The 19,472-nt window shown below is 42.8% G+C and overlaps 1 protein-coding gene across 4 annotated transcripts in view; it reads left to right on the top strand.

The window, feature by feature from the left end:
- The window catches only part of CELSR1 (cadherin EGF LAG seven-pass G-type receptor 1), a 260,863-nt gene that overhangs the window by 172,519 nt on the left and 68,872 nt on the right, over window positions 1–19,472 (top strand). The window lies entirely within an intron of this gene.

The following is a 19,472-nucleotide window of genomic DNA, read 5'->3' on the forward strand; positions in this document are numbered from 1 at the left end:
TTCTCCACACCGCTCATGATTTTATATACCTCTATCATAGCCCACCTTAGTCTCTTCTTTTCCAAGCTGAAAAGTCCTAGCCTCTTTAATCTCTCCTCATAATGGAACCCGTTCCAAACCCCTAATCATTTTAGTTGCCCTTTTCTGAACCTTTTCTAATGGCAGTGTATCTTTTTTGAGATGAGGGGACCACATCTGTACGCAGTATTCAAGATGTAGGTGTACCATGGATTTATATCAGGGCAATAAGATATTCTCCGTCTTATTCTCTATCCCTTTTTTAATTATTCCTAACATCCCATTTGCTTTTTTGACTGCCACTGCATACTGCGTGGACGTCTTCAGAGAACTATCCACGATGACTCCAAGATCTTTCTCCTGATTAGTTGTAGCTAAATTAGCCCCCGTCATATTGTATGTATAGTTGAGTTTATTTTTTCCATTATGCATTACTTTACATTTATCCACATTAAATTTAATTTGCCATTTTGTTGCCCAATCACTTAGGTTTGTGAGATCTTTTTGAAGTTCTTCACAGTCTGCTTTGGTCTTAACTATCTTGAGCAGTTTAGTATCATCTGCAAACTTTGCCACCTCACTGTTTACCCCTTTCTCCAGAGCATTTATGAATAAGTTGAATAGGATTGGTCCTAGGACTGACCCTTAGGGAACACCACTAGTTACCCCTCTCCATTCTGAAAATTTACCATTTATTCCTACCCTTTGTTCCCTGTCTTTTAACCAGTTCTCAATCCATGAAAGGATCTTCCCTCTTATCGCATGACAACTTAATTTCCATAAGAGCCATTGGTGAGGGACCTTGTCAAAGGCTTTCTGGAAATCTAAGTACACTATGTCCACTGGATCCCCTTTGTCCACATGTTTGTTGAGCCCCTCAAAGAACTCTAATAGACTAGTAAGACACGATCTCCCTTTACAGAAACTATGTTGACTTTTGCACAACAATTTATGTTCTTCTATGTGTCTGACAATTTTATTCTTTACTATTGTTTCAACTAATTTGCCCGGTACTGACGTTAGACTTACCGGTCTGTAATTGCAAGGATCAGGGCCATTTACAGGTGATCTTCACTTAAGTGTTAGCTTGAGATATAACTTGAGTTTTCCCCCTAAACTGACTCCTGTCCACATTCAGAAATCTCTAGCTGGAGTTAAGTAGCACTTCAAGTTCAAGGTAGCAGGCTTGTCAAGGGGATTGGGTTGGAGCTTGAGTGCCACTGAAGCTTGAGCTGGTAATGCAGTGGGGACTCAGCTTACAATCCGTTTGAGTGCTGGGAGTCCCACAATGCCTTCCCAAAATTCCCCCCTAGGGTTATTTGTTGTTCTTCTTCGAGTGATTGCTCATGTGTATTCCACAATAGGTGTGCGTGCTCACCAGGTGCACCAGGCCGGAAGTTTTTCCCCTAGCAGTACCGGTAGGGGGGAGTGCCCCCCGCGACCCCTGGAGTGGCACCTGGGCTCTGGCTTTCTACCTCAAGCGGACCAAGCCATTCAGAAAGTGCTCGCAACTGTTCGTTGCATCAGCTGAGCGCGCAAGGGGCGAGCCAATTTCCACTCAGCGGCTTTCCATCTGGCCAGCCATCTCTGCTTCTGCATGCCAGGCAGGGGGACTAGGAGCTGGGTGGAGAAAAGCCCTGCATCCCACTCCTCATTCAGAATAGGACCCATGGCTTTCCATTTGAACACAGAAACAAACACAAGCAGAATTGGTGTGCTGCAGTAAGTTGCCAGGCACACACCACTTCTGCCCATGTGACCAGAACGGACAAACATTGTTTTCCCAAAATACACCATGAGACTTTGGAAGGAGCAACTCAGAATAGTGTGGCGCTCAGAGCCAAGGGAAATGCCCCCAGAAGGCAAGTGCCTTTGTTTGACTCAGTACTGTGGCCATGAGTGCACAGTAACTTGAGGATGGTTTGAGCTGGCCTTTCCAGCTTGGTCGCTGTCACTCATAGGCTGACTAGCTGAAGTGGAGTACATCGAGCGTAAGCATTTGAGCTAACAAGGCAGTGAAGACAAGGCCTTAGCTTCACTCTCATACGATTCTTATAGTTATTCCAATAAGAAAATGTATTTTGATTGCAGCTGACTAGCAGGACTCAGTTTCACTGTCTCCCAGTTAGCATTCCTCGCTGACAAAGGACTTTACATGAGTAGGGCTCTGTTTTGGCTCTGGGAGTCTGTGCCATGCAAGATTGTATGTGGAGGTGTAGTGCATGGGTGGCAAAAGCCAGAGGCAGAATGTTTCCACAGGGGGTGGGGACGCATGCTCAGATGTGCCTTTTTTAAAGGCATGGTCAGCCTCTGAGATCAAGTATGTGCATAGAGGGACAGGGGCCTGGCCACGGCCCCAGTTCACTTAGTGGAGACATGGAACACGTCTGGCTGTGCCAGCTGCATCCTTCCCTCTTGGAGTCAGGGAGCAGTGGCTGTCTGGCGGCCTATTGTGCAGGTGTACTGATGGGGCAAAGTGGCACCCTGAGCCTGCGTTCCCCACCTAAGGACAGCCAGAGTCTGACCTTTAATCTAAACTCATTGCATCAGGGTGAGCAGAATGAGCAGACTCCTGGAAGGTGAGAGTTGTACTAGTCTGCATTAGAGATTAATTTAGCAGTTTGTTTTGAATAGGATCGGATGACATATGGCTACACCACAACAGTCTGCAATGGAGAGACAAGTGCAAGCCCCATTCATTGTAGCATACGTGTCCCACAGTGCTGGCTGCTGGTGGAGCTGATAGATAGGCTATCACGTTTCCATCTGCAAACACAGACCTTGTGTGATGATAGCAAATTCACCTGTTATGGAAACAGAATGATTCTATATCCAGCAATGATGATTGACCCCACCTCACCCCACCCCCTTGGTATTCCACTGTTAACCTTAGAAGAACAAAGCAAGCTATCAAATACCATTGGGGTTAAACTCAGATTGCAAACAATACAATCACTTCAAAAGCCATTCATGGCAATACTGGATATTCTCTCTCTTTTAAAGTGAATTTAATGCTTGTGCAAGTGCTGGGTTGACAGCCCTGCAACCTGAAGTCCTCTGTTCCCACATAACTGATATGCAGCTATAGAAACAATGCTAACTTCTCTCTGCTGCCCTACCAGTGCACCTCAGCCCTGTCTGGAGGGGCCCCCTTTATGAGTGAAAGGGGAGTTTGTGCTGCATGGCCATTCATGCCTCGGTTTCTTTACTGAGACTGCCAGTTATGATGGTGGTATTTATGATTCAGCCACCTGTCCACAAGGAACAGAACAGAGATCACGGACTCATTGTACGTAGGCCACCAAACAGTCATCACAGAGCAACAATTTTCAGTCACTTTTTGAACCTAAAGTTATAGATTTTACTAATTCCTTTTACTTGGTAGTCTGCACATTGGCAATTATATTCTTCAATAGAAAATTAACAGTTTTTGATAATATGATGTGTGCTTGGAAAGGCCACAGCTACTACACACGTACTGGGGAGAGAAGTGACTGGTTTATTATCTTCATAAGTATCTTTTTTGAATACTAAATATTAGACCCCTATTGAAAAGCATACCTCATAAGAGAAATCTGATCATTAGTAGATGTAGTTTAGCAGAAACATTATGTAGGTATCCGTCACTAATGACATCTGACAAGAGATAATTGTGGCCACAGAGAGAATTCATGAAATAAATCCTAATGGCTTCAAAACTAATTTATTAAAGGATTAAGGGGGATTTTCTGCATAAACAATGCAGTTGTAGAAGATTATCTTAATGTCACTATGACCAGAATCAACCATTAGAATCAATGGGAATTTTTTTATGTTGACTTTAGTAGGAGCTGGAGCTCCTATTAAAATAAAAATTAGGAAGTTTTGCTAAAGTTACCAAGGACTGCAAATATGAAATATGGAAATTTGCACACTCTTGAAATGTTTGCTCAAGATGGGACCAAAAAAACTCACTTCCCCCATCTGAGTGAGATCCAGAATAACCAGAGAAATCTATCTAAAGGTATGACTAAATAGCATGGGCCAGATTGTGGCTTTTAATCAGCGGCATTGTGGCTTTTAATCAGGAGCAGGGGGAAACATGGATGGATGCCTCCCTATGGCCCACACAAGGGCTTGTCACATTTACCATTCCTGTGCTTGGGGGATATGCAAGGATGGTTCCCCTCACTACACAGTGCACCAAGGGGAGCACTGAAAATGCAAAGCTTTGGACCCATCTCCCTCCCTTCCCGTCCCACTGTTAGGAACACTGCATCTGCTTTTAGCCATTTGTACCTTTCCTCAGGAGGAGATGTAGGGAATTCCCCATCAAGTAAGTCCAGGCTTCCAAGCTCACATTTATATTGGCTCTACGTGTAACAGGCTCAGCTTTTAAAGCCTCTATCTAGAGTATGATGCTGAAGTCAGTGGAAAGTAGTTGATTGTGTTTTTATTCATTTCCAAAATCTGCTTCTATCTGGAACAAATCAGATGTTCCTACCAGCTCTAATATAGTATCCAGTGACTACGGATTTAGTTATGTTCCTAGGTTTGTTACCCCTTGTATATCTCTTCTCATTGTTAATAGTTAGTAATCGATAGAATGTATTCCCAGACTGTTCAAGTTCGCTGTAATGCAGCAGACAAGCTGGCAGAGTTGAAAATCAGCTTCCTGCAAAGCTCCTAAAGAGCTCTCAGCAAGAGCCCCAGTTTGTACTGAATGACTTTTCCTCTACAAAGCTACTGTTGGATCCAAATTGTTGTCATGGTTTTCATATAAGGAGATTTACAGCACACAAAAAACTTAAAGAATTTGACTGAGTTTGAAACCTTCATTTGTAATTCTAGAAGGGCCTCATATGAGGATATTTGCATAAGGGTAGAGCCTTCACTTCCCAGAGAAACTTTCAGGAAGCCCTTCAGTTACACAAAGCTCAAATGCAACTCAAGTGATGCAGCTAAAAAACCATGTTGTTGACTTACCATGCACAGTGCATTTACCAGACTCATGTAGGCGGATTGCATGTTTAATTTACTCTCACACTTGAGCACCCAAAGAGTTTTTGTCTGAGTTAATGATATGGTAGCCAGATAGGTTTATGGTGGTCTTGGGAGCTCCTTAGAAGAACAAAAGTAACTGCATCAGCAGATCGTTTTTTTTATTTGGGTGGGTTTGTCCCAACTATACAATTACTGAACAGCATGCTGCTTAGAGTGTGAAGCACACGTACAGTACATGGATCTGTCCCATGAATCAGAGGAGGTTATATATATATATGTACTTCATTGGTCATTTGTATTATTTATTATGTGGCACTAATTGACATTGCTCTTTTTTAACATGTGTAGCAGTTACAATTGCAAGCATAGGAAAGTATAGAAATTAGATGTTTTATTGTTGAATGCATTTCAAGGAAATTCATTAAGAACTATGTGACTGAAAGTTCAAACCATTTTCATTAGTCAAACGTAAAATGCTACTCATTCCACTGAGTGCAAAACATAGCTTTTAAAACTGTGTTCAAGGAGACTCTCACTGAACAAATGATCATAGAATCATAGAATATCAGGGTTGGAAGGTACCTCAGGAGGTCGTCTAGTCCAACCCCCTGCTCAAAGCTGGACCAATCCCCAAATAAATCATCCCAGCCAGGGCTTTGTCAAGCCTGACCTTAAAACCTTCCAAGGAAGGAGATTCCACCACCTCCCTAGGTAACACATTCCAGTGTTTCACCACCCTCCTAGTGAAAAAGTTTTTCCTAATAGCCAACCTAAATCTCCCCCACTGCAACTTGAGACCATTGCTCCTTGTTCTGTCATCTGCTATCACCGAGGACAGTTTAGATCCATCCTCTTTGGAACCTCCTTTCAGGTAGTTGAAAGCAGCTATCAAATCCCCCCTCATTCTTCTCTTCCGCAGATTAAACAATCCCAGTTCCCTCAGCCTCTCCTTATAAGTCATGTGCTCCAGTCCCCTAATCATTTTTGTTGCCCTCTGCTGGACGTTTTCCAATTTTTCCACATCCTTCTTGTAGTGTGGGGCCCAAAACTGGACACAGTACTCCAGATGAGGCCTCACCAATGTCGAATAGAGGGGAATGATCACGTCCCTCGATCTGGTGGCAATTCCCTTACTTATACATCCCAAAATGCCATTGGCCTTCTTGGCAAAAACGGAACACTGTTGACTCATATCCAGCTTCTCGTCCACTGTAACCCCTAGGTCCTTTTCTGCAGAACTGCTGCCTAGCCATTTGGCCCCTAATCTGTAGCAGAGCATGGGATTCTTCCGTCCTAAGTGCAGGACTCTGCACTTATCCTTGTTGAACCTCATCAGATTTCTTTTGGCCCAATCCTCTAATTTGTCTAGGTCCCTCTGTATCCTATCCCTACCCTCCAGCATATCTACCTCTCCTCCCAGTTTAGTGTCATCTGCAAACTTGCTAAGGGTGCAATCCACACCATCTTCCAGATCATTTATGAAGATATTGAACAAAACCAGCTCGAGGACCGACCCTTGGGGCACTCCACTTGATACCGGCTGCCAACTAGACATGGAGCCATTCATCACTACCCGTTGAGCCCGACAATCTAGCCAACTTTCTGTCTACCTTATAGTCCATTCATCCAGCCCATACTTCTTTAACTTGCTGGCAAGAATACTGTGGGAGACCGTGTCAAAAGCTTTGCTAAAGTCAAGGAACAACACGTCCACTGCTTTCTCCTCGTCCACAGAGCCAGTTACCTCGTCATAGAAGGCAATTAGATTAGTCAGGCATGACTTGTCCTTGGTGAATCCATGCTGACTGTTCCTGATCACTTTCCTCTCCTCTAAGTGCTTCAGAATTAATTCCTTGAGGACCTGCTCCATGATTTTTCCAGGGACCGAGGTGAGGCTGACTGGCCTGTAGTTCCCAGGATCCTCCTTCTCCCCGTTTTTAAAGATGGGCACTACATTAGCCTTTTTCCAGTCGTCCGGGACTTCCCACGATCGCCATGAGTTTTCAAAGATAATGGCCAATGGCTCTGCAATCACATCTGCCAACTCCTTTAGCACTCTCGGATGCAGCGCATCCGGCCCCATGGACTTGTGCTCATCCAGCTTTTCTAAATAGTCCCGAACCACTTCTTTCTCCACAGAGGGCTGGTCACCTCTTCCCCATGCTGTGCTGCCCAGTGCAGTAGTCTGGGAGCTGACCTTGTTCATGAAGACAGAGGCAAAAAAAGCATTGAGTACATTAGCTTTTTCCACATCCTCTCTCACTAGGTTGCCTCCCTCATTCAGTAAGGGGCCCACACTTTCCTTGACTTTCTTCTTGTTGCTAACATGATATTTGGTTCTGTTCTCTGGTGTTCCAGTCTAGGGGCCAAGTATGGAGGTCCTTGCTTAGGCCCAGTCATCCTGTCTGATAGAATAAACAGTGCGAGGAGGCTCTGGGGTAGGAAATCTCTGAGAGGGATCCCTTGTGGAGGTCCTCCCTTCCCTGATCGTTCTGTCAGGGGGTGGAACGGGATTTGTCTCACCCTCACCCCCACTGAATAGGGCTTGGGGCCCACTCTCAAACTTAGGCCATCCAGGCAGAACCCCTATGCCTCCGTTCTAGCTCTGGGCACCAGCAGTTTCTCTCATCCAACCAATAGAGGGTCCCAGAGAAGACCCTTAGGCATAGCAAGATCCAATAGTGGGAAACTAAAGTTAGACAAATTCAGATTTGCATAAGAAGCGGTGAGGATAATTAACTCCTGGAACCACTCCCCAAGGGCCATGGTGGAGTCTCCATCACTTGAAGTCTTTAAGTCAGGACTGGATGTCTGTCTTGCAGATACTTGCTTGTTCAGCCAGAAGTTATGGACTCGGTGCAGGAGTCACTGGTGATGTTCTATGACCTGTGCTATGTCAGAGGTCAGACTAGATGATCATTATAGGCACCTCTGGCCTTAAAATCTATGAGGGAGGGAGGAAGAGGGAAAAAGATAACAGCTCCAGGCCATGGTGTCTCTTTCAGACAATCGCTGAAGGCTGGTTGAGGGATGTGCTGCTTCTCTCTTTCCCCCCGCAACCAGCTGCAGTCCTCAGCTCCAGCGAGTGCCCTCTGTAGAGTCCAGAGGAGGTTGTGGTGTGGTGCTGTAGAGGCAGCTGTTCTCCACTTCTCTGTGGGATGGGAGATGGGGAAGATCCATATGTGAAGTGTCCCCTCTGTATATGGAAGACAGTCTATTTCACTGAGTTTTTCCTCAGGCAGATCCCAGTCAGTAGACATTTCTTTTGGTAAGGGCTGAGTGAAAACTGAATAAAACCTAAGAAAGGAAGTCAGGTTTTGACTCTAAACTAATGATACATGATGTTTCATTGTTGTGATGGGGACTAAAGAGTAGCGTGTCTAGCTTTGTATATCAGGAAACAAAGGGGTAAAGCAGCAAAAGTCATTCCAGGGACACAGAGCTGTGAAGTGTATTCTGCACTAGAGACCTAAATTGCTCAGATACTGTGTATACAAGATCAAATATAATTCATGATGTCTTTAAAGAACCAATTATACTGTTAGGGAAGAAATGGGCCATACAAACTCATAACATTTTAATGTCTTTCTCCTCTGTAAAAGCTTTTTGATGAATTATTGTCTGTGGAATTCACTAGCTTGCCAGCATCTCAAGGGATTTGTTTCTTCTGTTCTTTATGCACAAATTAAAACAAATCCAGGAACAATCATCACAGTGCATTTAAAGTTTTCATTTAACAAGTCTGCATCTTGCATGCTGGGCCAAGTCCCGAAGTCTTTATTCAGTCCTAAGGAGACAAAACTGCCATTGGAATTCTGGGAGTTTTGCTTAGGAAAGGACAGGGATCCTGATCCCAAGAGGTGTTGAGCGCCCACCACTCTCCCTGAAGTCAATGGGCCAGAGTCTGAATTCCTCACTCGGGGGCCCACGCTCCCCTCCACAGCATGGAAACTACAGACTTAGCCTCACACTGTTCCATCCCTCTAAGCCTGCAGAAGCCCCTTCATGCGGTATGGACTCTGTGATTTGGAGGGGGCTAAGAGATGGTGGAATCTCATCCTTCATATTTGCTTTCTCCCCCTCAAGCCCACTGGGGAAGCTGGCACAAGAGAGTACAGCCTGAGGCTGTATTAACTTGGGCAGCTTAACCTCTCTGCACTTCAGAATCCCCCAGGGAGGTTTAATGGGGCATCGTGGAAGCCCTTGAAAGCATGGTTCCTGCAGTGATGAGTCTTTGCCCCTCTGTTCACAGAGGTAGAGAAGATGACAGGGCCCTAAATGAGAATTGCAGGATTTCCCAGTGGTAGTTTGCCTTAGTGAGGCTTTTGGATTGCACCCTATGTGCTCACTCTAGCTCTCTGATACAAGACATTTAACTATGATTTTAATGACACAGTTCCACATGACATTGTCATAAGAAAACTAGGGAAATGTGGTCAAGAGGAACTTACTATAAGGTGGGTGCAAAAGTGGTTGAAAGACCATACTCAAAGAGTAGTTAGTAATGTCAGACTGGGAGGGTGTATCTAGTGGGGCACTGCAGTCTGGGTGTGTACTAGTCAATATTTGCATTAGAGATTTGGATAATGGTGAGGAGGGTATGCTTATAAAATTTGCAGATGACACCAAGCTGAGAGCAGTTGTAAGCACTTTAGAGGACAGGATTAGAATTCTGAACAACCTTGACTAATTGTAGAATTGGACTGAAATCAACAAGATGAAATTCAGTAAAGACAAGGGCAAAGTACTTCACTTAGGAAGGAAAAATAAAATGCACAGCTACAAAATGGGGACAAATTGGCTAGGTTGTAGTACTGCTGAAAAGGATTTGAGGGTTATAATGGATTACAACTTGAACAAGAGTCAGCAATCTGATGCAGTTGGAAAAAGGGCTAGTATCATTGTGAGGTGTATTAACACAAGTGTCGTATGTAAGACATGGGAAGTAATTCTACCACCGTACTCGGCACTGGTGAGGACTCAGCTGGAGTGCTGTGTATAGTTCTGGGCGCCACACTTTAACAAAGATGTGGACAAACTGGAGAGAGATTAGAGAAGAGCAATAAAAGTGATAAAAGGTTTTGAAAATCTGATCTGTAAGGAACAGTTAAACTGGGCGTTTAGTCTTGTGAAAAGTCTTGAGAAAAGAAGACTGAGCGGGGACCTGTTAGCAGTCTTCAAATATGTTAAGAATAGTTATAAAGAGGATGGTGATCAACTGTTTTCCATGCCTACTGAAGGTAGAGCAAGAAGCAATGGGCTTAATTTGCATCAAGGGCAATATAGGCTGGATATTAGGAAAAACTTTCCAACTATAATGGTAGTTAAGCTCTGGAATAGGCTTCCGGGGTGGGGTTGTGAAATCCCCTCATTGGAGGCTTTTAAAAAGAGCCTGGACGAACACCTGTCAGGCAGTGTTTTCTCTTAATTTTTTGAGTCCATATGCAGAATGAATTTTGTTATGTACACCAATATGGAGGTGATGTGTGGCAGGGGTGGGGCCAAGGGGTTTGGAGTGTGGGAGGGGGCTCAGGGCTGGATTAGAAGGCTGGGGTGCAGGGGGGTTGAGGGCTCTGGCTCGGGGTACGGGCTTTGGGGTGGGGCCCAGGATGAAGGGTTCAGCGTGTGGAAGGGGGCTCAGGGCTGGGACAGAGGGTTCAGGGGGGTAAGGGCTGGGGGTGCATGCTCTGGGATGGGGCCGGGGATGAGGAGTTTGGAGTGCAGGCTGCCCCAGGGCTGGGGCGGGGAGAGAGGACTCCCCCCAGCCCTCTCTCACCACTACAGCTCAGGGCCAGGGGAGGGGCACCTCTCCCTGGCCGTGGCAGCTCTGGCTGGGGTGGGCCGGGGGAGGGGCACCTCTCCCTGCCTGTGCGGCCCTTGATAGCCTGCTGCGTAGCCACAAGACCGTGCAGCCTAGAGGGAACTTAGCTGTCTGGGATGATCTACATTTATTTGGTCCTGCCTCAGTGCAGGGGGCTTGACGTAATGACTTCTCAAGGACCTTTCAGGCCCTTCTATGTACTTTGGAAAGTCAGCTGTGGGTAGGCAGACCTAAGGTATATGGCAATGTGCACCAAATATGGATGGGAAGGATTTAGGCCTTATTCTGTATCTACTACAGTAGATGGTTTTCTGACATTATGAGGTTTTTTTCCACATTAACGCAGGCTAAACATTTCCTCTTATAAACATCACAAAACAGGGCTTGAAGCAATTGAAAATTCCAGTCCTTCCAGACTACATTACAACATTTTAACCAACTATTGTACATGTAATAATAACAATATTAAATGTCCTTTTATCTATACCTTTGCTATTCTTTTGTTTCAAAGCAGGCATGACCTTATTGCAGCAGGACTCCCTTCTGTTGTTGTAAGAGCAGATCTTTTTCATAATCTACTCTAATGAGAAAAAAAACATTTTAACACTGTGCACTGTTTCCAGCAGAGTCATTTAAATGGCAGCTCAGGAATTCAGTGTAATACTTTGAAGTGTGCTCTTATCTGTATTTAATCACACACAAACCTACAGTAACTCACTGATTTACAGAGAAGTTTTTAAAGAATTTCACATCTATGGCAGTGAGGGGAAACAGCACTTTGGAGGAACTGTCTGCACCTGGCCACACAGGAATCCTCATGTACTTTATTGGGTCCCTTCCAAAGGCCACTAACCTGACACAATCACACAAAGTACTTTTATTGAACTGAGAGAGGATGAGAGAGCTAAATTTCTGAAGGCCAGGCTGTGTTACCTTTACTCATGCTGAATGATACTTTTCTTAGCAAGTTGTTCTATGGAAGAAAATGGGACTAATCCTAAGTGAGATACTATTCAGTGTGAATAAGAGTGGCACAATTTGGTATTTCTAGGTATTTGTAGGACTTTGATCACAGTAATGGTTGGGCTCCAAACACACAATTAAACATGATTAATCAAAACAGAACACTTACATACCATAATGCTTGTGTGTGGAGGGTGTTTAGGGCTGAAGTTTGGGTGAGGAAGGGATTGCTGGACTAAGAGGGGAGTGTGTAAATGACAGGGAGAATGTGGGGAGGGGAACAAGAAGAAGGGTGCGAAGCATAGGAGGCTGAAACAGAGAGGGCAGGCAGCTGGAAAGTTGCAGTGGTAAGAAAGGGGTGGGGTAAAGGAATCAACAACCAGTGACAATGCAGAATTGAGAAAAACATGGTAGAAGCTGAATGAGACAGACCAGTCCTATGGTGAAGACTGCATGGATTGTGGTACCTGGGCCCTTGTCTGAGGGGAATGGACATAGTCTCCGAGTAGTGAAAAAGGTGCATCTTGCTGCTGCCTCTGTATCAAGGAGCAGAGAGGAATCCAGTAATACCAAAGAAGGGTGTGGTCAAGGTTTTGCTCTTTCACTCCCCCTACCAACATCACGGCTGTCTGCCCTGGGACAAGCTTCATCCAAGCACTGGCCTCTTGCAGGAGGTATGTCATATCTGTGAGTGTGTTGGTCATTTATGCTGGATAAGAAATGTACAGTTGAGTGCCATCAACGTATGCATGGCATTACACAATTTCTTCCAAAGGCATCACGTATATTGAAAAGGAGAGGGGATGGAACTAGTCCTGTGGGACTCCACATGTGAGAGCTTGTGAGGATGAGAAGCTGCTGCCTATTATCATTCTTGAGTGTGGTAGAAAGGATTGATGAAAATCAGTTGAGTGCTACACCATTCACACCAGCTAAATCTTGTAGGAAGATGAGCAGTGTCTCATAATTGACTATGTCAAAAGCCACCAGCAGGTCAAGCTGTATGAACTTCAAATTTTGGCCTCTGTACATAGCTGTAAGGAGGTCACCATTCCGTGCTACTAAAGCCATCTCAGTGTCATGACCCAGCCTGGATCCTGATTGTGAGGAGTCCCAGGATGTCAATATCACTTTGTCTAGGAAAGGGAATGGTATGGTGATATGCAGTGTTTGATCCATTTACTGGAAAGTGCTTTTTTTGCTGTCACAAATTCTTGTGGGTGTGTATAGATTCAAGTTGAGAGCAAGTACATACCAAAAAAATTGACTTTACACTGTTCAGTGAGTAATGAAGGAATAATGCACATCAAAGGAATGAAAAGTTTGTGTAATAATTTGTCATACTTACCTTTGGTGACTATCAGAATGTATCAGAGTGGAAATATGTGACTGATTCTCCATTCTTTATACTGGCTTGTTTTAAAGGTGCTGTTCATTTTTTTTCTCTAGAAATCAGCAAAGGACAATTTTACAAAGCAGAAATTACCTTTAGTGTGTTTGTTCTAATCTGGCCCAATTTCCAGTTGCCTGACTGACTATTTTGGTCAGTGCAATCTATAAGTCTGTGTAGCAGCATTAAAGTTGTCTGGTATTTACCAATTTATATCCCTCTAGGTTGTAAATGTCACACTTTTTTTGGTTCCTGCTGCCTTATTTGTTGTTTCCAGTTTGTTTATTTTTTGGAGGGGGTTGATTCCCATTTCTGTGCCCAGCTAGACGGTGTTTGTAGCTGTCAGTTAATGAGCTTTTTGACCACTGAAGCAGTGAAGTATTGCCTGGGAATCTGAAGCCTTTTTTCCCCCTTTCCCGGGTTAGATAGTTGGGCTGAGGCCAACAGGTTAATGAAAGGGTTCTCTGAGCATGGCTAGTTGCCTAATGAGACTGAGCATGTTTGAACCAAAACTGCACTGCAGATTTCCAGCATCTGCAGTAGACTTTGGAAGATGCTCCATTTTCTGCTAATTATTACTGGAGCTGGAAAAATTGTGAAATAAGTTGGTTTGAAAGTATATGAATATGCTACATTTTATCCTATAATACCACTAATAATTTTTTGAGCTAAACAAACAAAAGTTTAGAAAAATATTAATTTAAAAAAGAACAACTAGGAAACAGATTCTTTTTAACCTTTAACCTCTGAAAATCCTCAATAAATCATTAGCTACTCATTAACAAAAACAATGTGTGACTTATTGACCAGGAAACAAAAACTTGGAAGCTTTCATAGAGAAAGAGTACCGTTGATTTTGGAATGGCTTTTCTTTTTAAAAATAAGTTATGATGACGGCAAACAAATTAGACTGTGTATTAAGTCTTGACACTGAAAAGGACATTAGTCTAATAGCTTAATTTTTAAAAATAGATGCTTTTTGTGCAATGAGCTAAACAAAGAATATGTTTGTAATATGCACCTTCATATCTGTCCCCTGAGAAGAATGGATTGCCTTATGCCAAGCTAGGTTTGTTGTGTCTCCCTTTCAAGGGTACTCATTTATATTTTTCACACTGTTGTCCTTGTCTACAGTTTGCTGCAAAGCTGTTTCCTCTGTTGTCAGTTGCTTCAAAGGGAGCAAAGAGGCCAGAGCAGACTGAAATATTTATAATAGCAATGTTTATTGTATAAATGAGCCTGTGTTGAGTTCCTGAAACATCCATAAAAGTGGAGCAATTTTATGAGGTTGAATGAAAATATTTTTTACTCTCTGGATGTTTCCGAAAAATAAAGTGGACACTTCCACTCAAAAATGTGCACTTGTGAATTTTGAGAAAGCTGCCACTGATGAAGGAGTTGAAGGTGATGTCACCATAAAATCCATGTAGTCTAGAGGATTAAGCACAGAGCAGGAAATCCAGAGTTGTGTTCCCACCTCTGCCACTAACTGACCAAAGAAACAGTTTTTACTTTGCAAATATTATCATTAAGTACAAAATATTAAGTGTCGTGGATCTAATTTATTTACAAATAAATCCACAGAGGTTTGGGCTATTTTGTTAAACTGGCCACTGAATTTAGTTTGTGACATTTGAGAAATATGATTAATGCAGTACAAAAAATATAGCCATTAAGTGTTTAAGACAGAGCCTGCATTATCCCTTAATCTCTTCTCTACAGTATTTACCATGAGACCATCTGTACGTTTAACGGATAACTGAATGGAGCATGAATGATTTAAATATTTGCTTTCAGTGGATGGAACTTCTAAATCATACTGAAGTACATCAATTTAGCATTGTCTCTGACTTTTAAAGTGATATACTAACGGAAAGGATATCAAATTTGCAGACTATAAAACAGACACATTCTGATGACCCCATCACTGTAAAACAGAAATTTCACAGATTAAGATTCTTAGCATTTTAATGTGTGAATATATATCTGTGAGAGTATATATATGTTTGTTTATGTTGAAGAATCAGGAAAAAAGCCAAACAGATTGCCACTCCTCAGCTGGATCTTACTAGAATCTGACCTGACATCTTGAATAAGATACATGTGGAGGTGTCACTTGAGTCTGCTATATACCTTAGAAATAGAAAATCTGCACCCAAAAGGATATCATCTTTACTTTTGGGCTCTGAGAAGATGGTTCCTCCAGATCACATTTGATGTCATTCACTGAGTCTGAGACATCTCACAGATGCCTTTTATCATGGTCTGAAGGAGAGAGGTGGTCTGATTAAACCGGCCTGGAAGTCTGGAACTTCTTCATTATAATCGTGAGGCTAACCATGATTCCCTCTGTGTCATGGGGAATGTCATGGGTTAAACCCTAAACCTCAGATTGCCCCTCCTTAAAATGGTATCAAAACTCTAACCTCCCTCACTGGAGTGTTGAGGCATAGTTAATGTTTTCAAAGCTCTGTGGAGATTGTGTGTGCTAATTGCCCTCATCTGAGGGAGGTAAATATTATTATTGCTATTTTACAGATGGTGGAAAGTCAAATACATGGAGGCTAAGTGATATGTCCAGGCTACAGAATGGGTCAGTGTCCAAAGTGGGATTAGAAATGGGGGGTTCCTGGCTCCCAAAAGCCTATGCTTGATTGATTAGCCAGAGCTGTTTCTTACCCTTATCTAAGTAAGACAAGAATCTGTAAGGTTTTTCATTGGCAACATAGCAAGCAAAACTAAGAATTGGTGCAACGTACTTGAGCGGAGGACATGATAATGATGAGAATACTCTGCAAGGTGCAGCTTGTTTCTGTGAGACCAGGAAGAATCAACTTCATTTTTAATTTGCATATGTGAAACTGAGACCTCTGTGTAAATTATTTTTTAGTTATTTATTTATTGAGCTGTTGGTACCTCTGCATACTTCTCACTTTTAGAGCATGTGGTCTTTGAAGTTTGAACTCCAAGCTATTGCCACACAAACACTTTGTGGAAAGGCAGCCCTTAGGGTTAGACAATGAGAGGTAAATTTTCAGCTCTGTGAGCAGGGACTTAGTTACATGACTTCCATTAACATTAATGGAGTCATGCTGGTAAATTCCTGTGCACCGCACTGAACATTTATTCATGAATGCAGAATTACTGTACAGCAAAGCTAATGAAACTTGGCTTTTAGGTAGCATGGTGTTTCAAGAAGAGATTTTCAAAGGCACAAAGGGCAGCTAGGTGCCCAGTTCCCATTAAAAGTCATGGGAACAGGGCACCTAACTCCCACTTGTGTCCTTGAAAATCTCCCTCTCAGAAAATAACAGTGTGGATGTTGTTATTTTGTACTGAACCTCTCTTCTGTAAGGGCCCAGTCCTTCTCCTGTTGAAGTCAATGGCAAAACTCTCATTTGTCTTCCATATGAGCAAGGATCGGACCCTAAATAGGAAAGCTTTGTCTGCTATCATTTAGTCTCACCAGTTTACTTTTCTTTGAACTGTTGTTCCTGATACATTGTTACTTTGAACCCTTCTGTATAAGGAGCAGTTACTTGATTAATTTTAATATTTACTTACATCATTTTAGACGTTTGTCTTTTTGTTGTAAAGTATGCCCCATGCCAGGTACTGGAAAGGTGGATATTGTAACCATCTGAAAAGAAAAAAAAAGACTCTCCATATCCCACTAAATCACCAACAAACTTTGTCCCTTACCGGCAATTGATCCCTCCCTTTCAGGGAGTCTTGGAGAACAAGCAAGGGGGGAGGGATAGCTCAGTGGTTTGAGCATTGGCCTGCTAAACCCAGGGTTGTGAGTTCAATCCTTGAGGAGGCCATTTGGGATCCGGGCCAAAAATTGGGGATTGGTCCTGCTTTGAGCAGGGGGTTGGACTAGATGACCTCCTGAGGTCCCTTCCAACCCTGGTATTCTATGATTATAAGCAGGCCTTGCAACATGATGAGAAAGTCAGAAGATTCAGGATTTTTTGAACTGAGGCGAGGAGCAAGTTCTGTAGTTGGGGACCCCTCGGTGACAAACAGGCTGCCATGTTCTGTATCAGTTTAAGCTTCCAAGCTTTTACGGTCTTAAGGTATAGCCCTAAGAACTGTAGAGTATACTCAAAGAATCTAATCTTGAGGTGTCAAAGGTCAGGATCACTGAGACAAAGCATCAACTAAAAGAAAAAGTTGCAACTCCTAGTAAAATATAAGGGACAAAAAGCTGCCTTGGTTACTGCAGCTACTTGACATCCAGAAGCAGTTTTGGATTCACTAGGAAATCCAGGTTGCAAGCCTGATTAACTGTGGGCAAACTCCTCCTGTGGAGGGAGAAGCGCCCTCTCTGCCAATTCCTCTGATGCTTCCAAGTTAACAAACAACAGACTTGTTGAACATCTTGAACTTAAGTGTTCAGTTTTTCTTCAAAATGTATAACATTAGTACCAAAAATGTAAATTACAACTTTGGAGCAGAAGGTTTTGCTATTAACTGGAATATTTTATTTATTAATTCCATAATTTTGACCAGCTTGTTACTAACATTTTCAGCATCATATCTATGTATGCTCCCAATCTTTTCCAAATTAGACTACTTTGTAGCCCATAGAATCTGGGAAATACAAAATGTGCCTTAATATCACTTAATAGAGGTCAAAACCTTTACATGAATAGCTGCCAAACTATGTGATCATGTTATCTGTTCATAGAGGAAATGGAAAATACTTTCCAACTGGAATTGTTTGAGACCAGGAAACTTCGTTTTAAACTGTTTTTATGCACCAGTATAGTTAGCTTTATAAATGAAGCTGTTATTCTTTGCAGATGATTAAACTGACTGTTAACTATTTCAGTAAGTTTGTTCATGCAAAACCTGAAACAGACAGAATTGATCTTTTATCCCCTTGCTACTTCCTAGGTTGCAGTGCAGACAAATTCAATACCAAAGAAACGTGCCATGTAAATGACTATATAAGTTCTGAAGGGAGTGCACTGCACGCTAAAGCAAACTTGCCCATGCATCATGATTTTCTTCAACAGTTGCTACTATTGATGATCAAAGGATCATAAGACTATCACTCTGATTTCAATGATGTAATAGGTTTGGTGTTAAATCCTGAGTAGCCCCATTGACCTCAGTAGGACATGAATAAAGTGAGCAAGATCTGGCTCATGCAATGCTGTATATTACAAACAGTGTTCTCCTAGAAGCTGTGACGTGAGAAAAGCAGGACTAAGTTGCTTTCTACAGGTGTGCAATATGAAAAATGACTCTTTTATCAATTGCTGTTATTCTGTTTAGACTGATACTATTATTGTTTGCAATGTTTTCGTAGCCTTGTTGGTTCCAGGATAATTAGAGAGACAAGGTGGATGAGGGGATATCTTTTATTGGCCTACCTTCTGTTGGTGAAAGAGACAAGCTTTTGAGCATACATAGAGCTCTTTCTCACGGTGAGCTTGAAAAGCATGTATCTTTTAACAACAGAAGCTGGGCCGATAAAAGATATTACCTCCCCCACCTTGTCACACTGTTACTGTGTCTCTTACAAAGATGTTATTCCTCAGTCTGAGGGATCTGTATCTCAGTTTCCGGGTGACTGTTTAGTTCTCCTCTTAGTTACGCAGGTGTCAGACTGAAATAACTCTTTTGAAGTTAATGGAGCTATAAAAAGACAAAGGATATTCTTGTGGTTAAGACTTTGGGTGGAGATTTGTGTTCAGTTTCTGGTGGTGCTGTAGACTTTTGTGACCATCAATCATTTTTTTTCTCTGCCTCATTTCTTTGTTTGTAAAATGCCACACTCCTGCTCATAAGGGTGTTGTGTGAGTGTAAATTCATTAATGCTAGTGAGGAGCTCAGTGCTATAGTGTGAGTATCCAGATAGACAGTAGAAGAACATAACTGGCCTTAAAATTTGTTGCCAGCCCTGCAAAACATTTGTGATCATGTCTCTCACCACCCACAAAAATATTTGAAAATGTTGGCCTATGTGATTGAAGGAAGGCCATTGAAGTACTGAGTGTCAGAGCTGAGAGCGGTCCCTTGCTCTCTGTCCATTGTTCAGTCCTGTGGAACTGCTACTCCTTGTGGCCCGAGGTCGTTCTGTCTGCTCAGCAGAGGAGCTGGCTCAGGTACCAGAAGGGGTCGGTGGGACTCTGAGGCAGCCCTCGTGCCATCAGCAGTAGTTGGGTGACACAGTGGTATACAGTTGTGATCTTGATCTGGAATCTTCCCCAAAATCAAGTAGCCTGTCGCTGTATTTTTTTCTGCACTCTAAAGCCCAGTCCTGGGTTGCTGTGAGGGGGCTGT

This window comes from Caretta caretta, chromosome 1, assembly GCF_965140235.1.
Source record: "Caretta caretta isolate rCarCar2 chromosome 1, rCarCar1.hap1, whole genome shotgun sequence".
Classification (NCBI taxonomy): Eukaryota; Metazoa; Chordata; order Testudines; family Cheloniidae; genus Caretta; species Caretta caretta.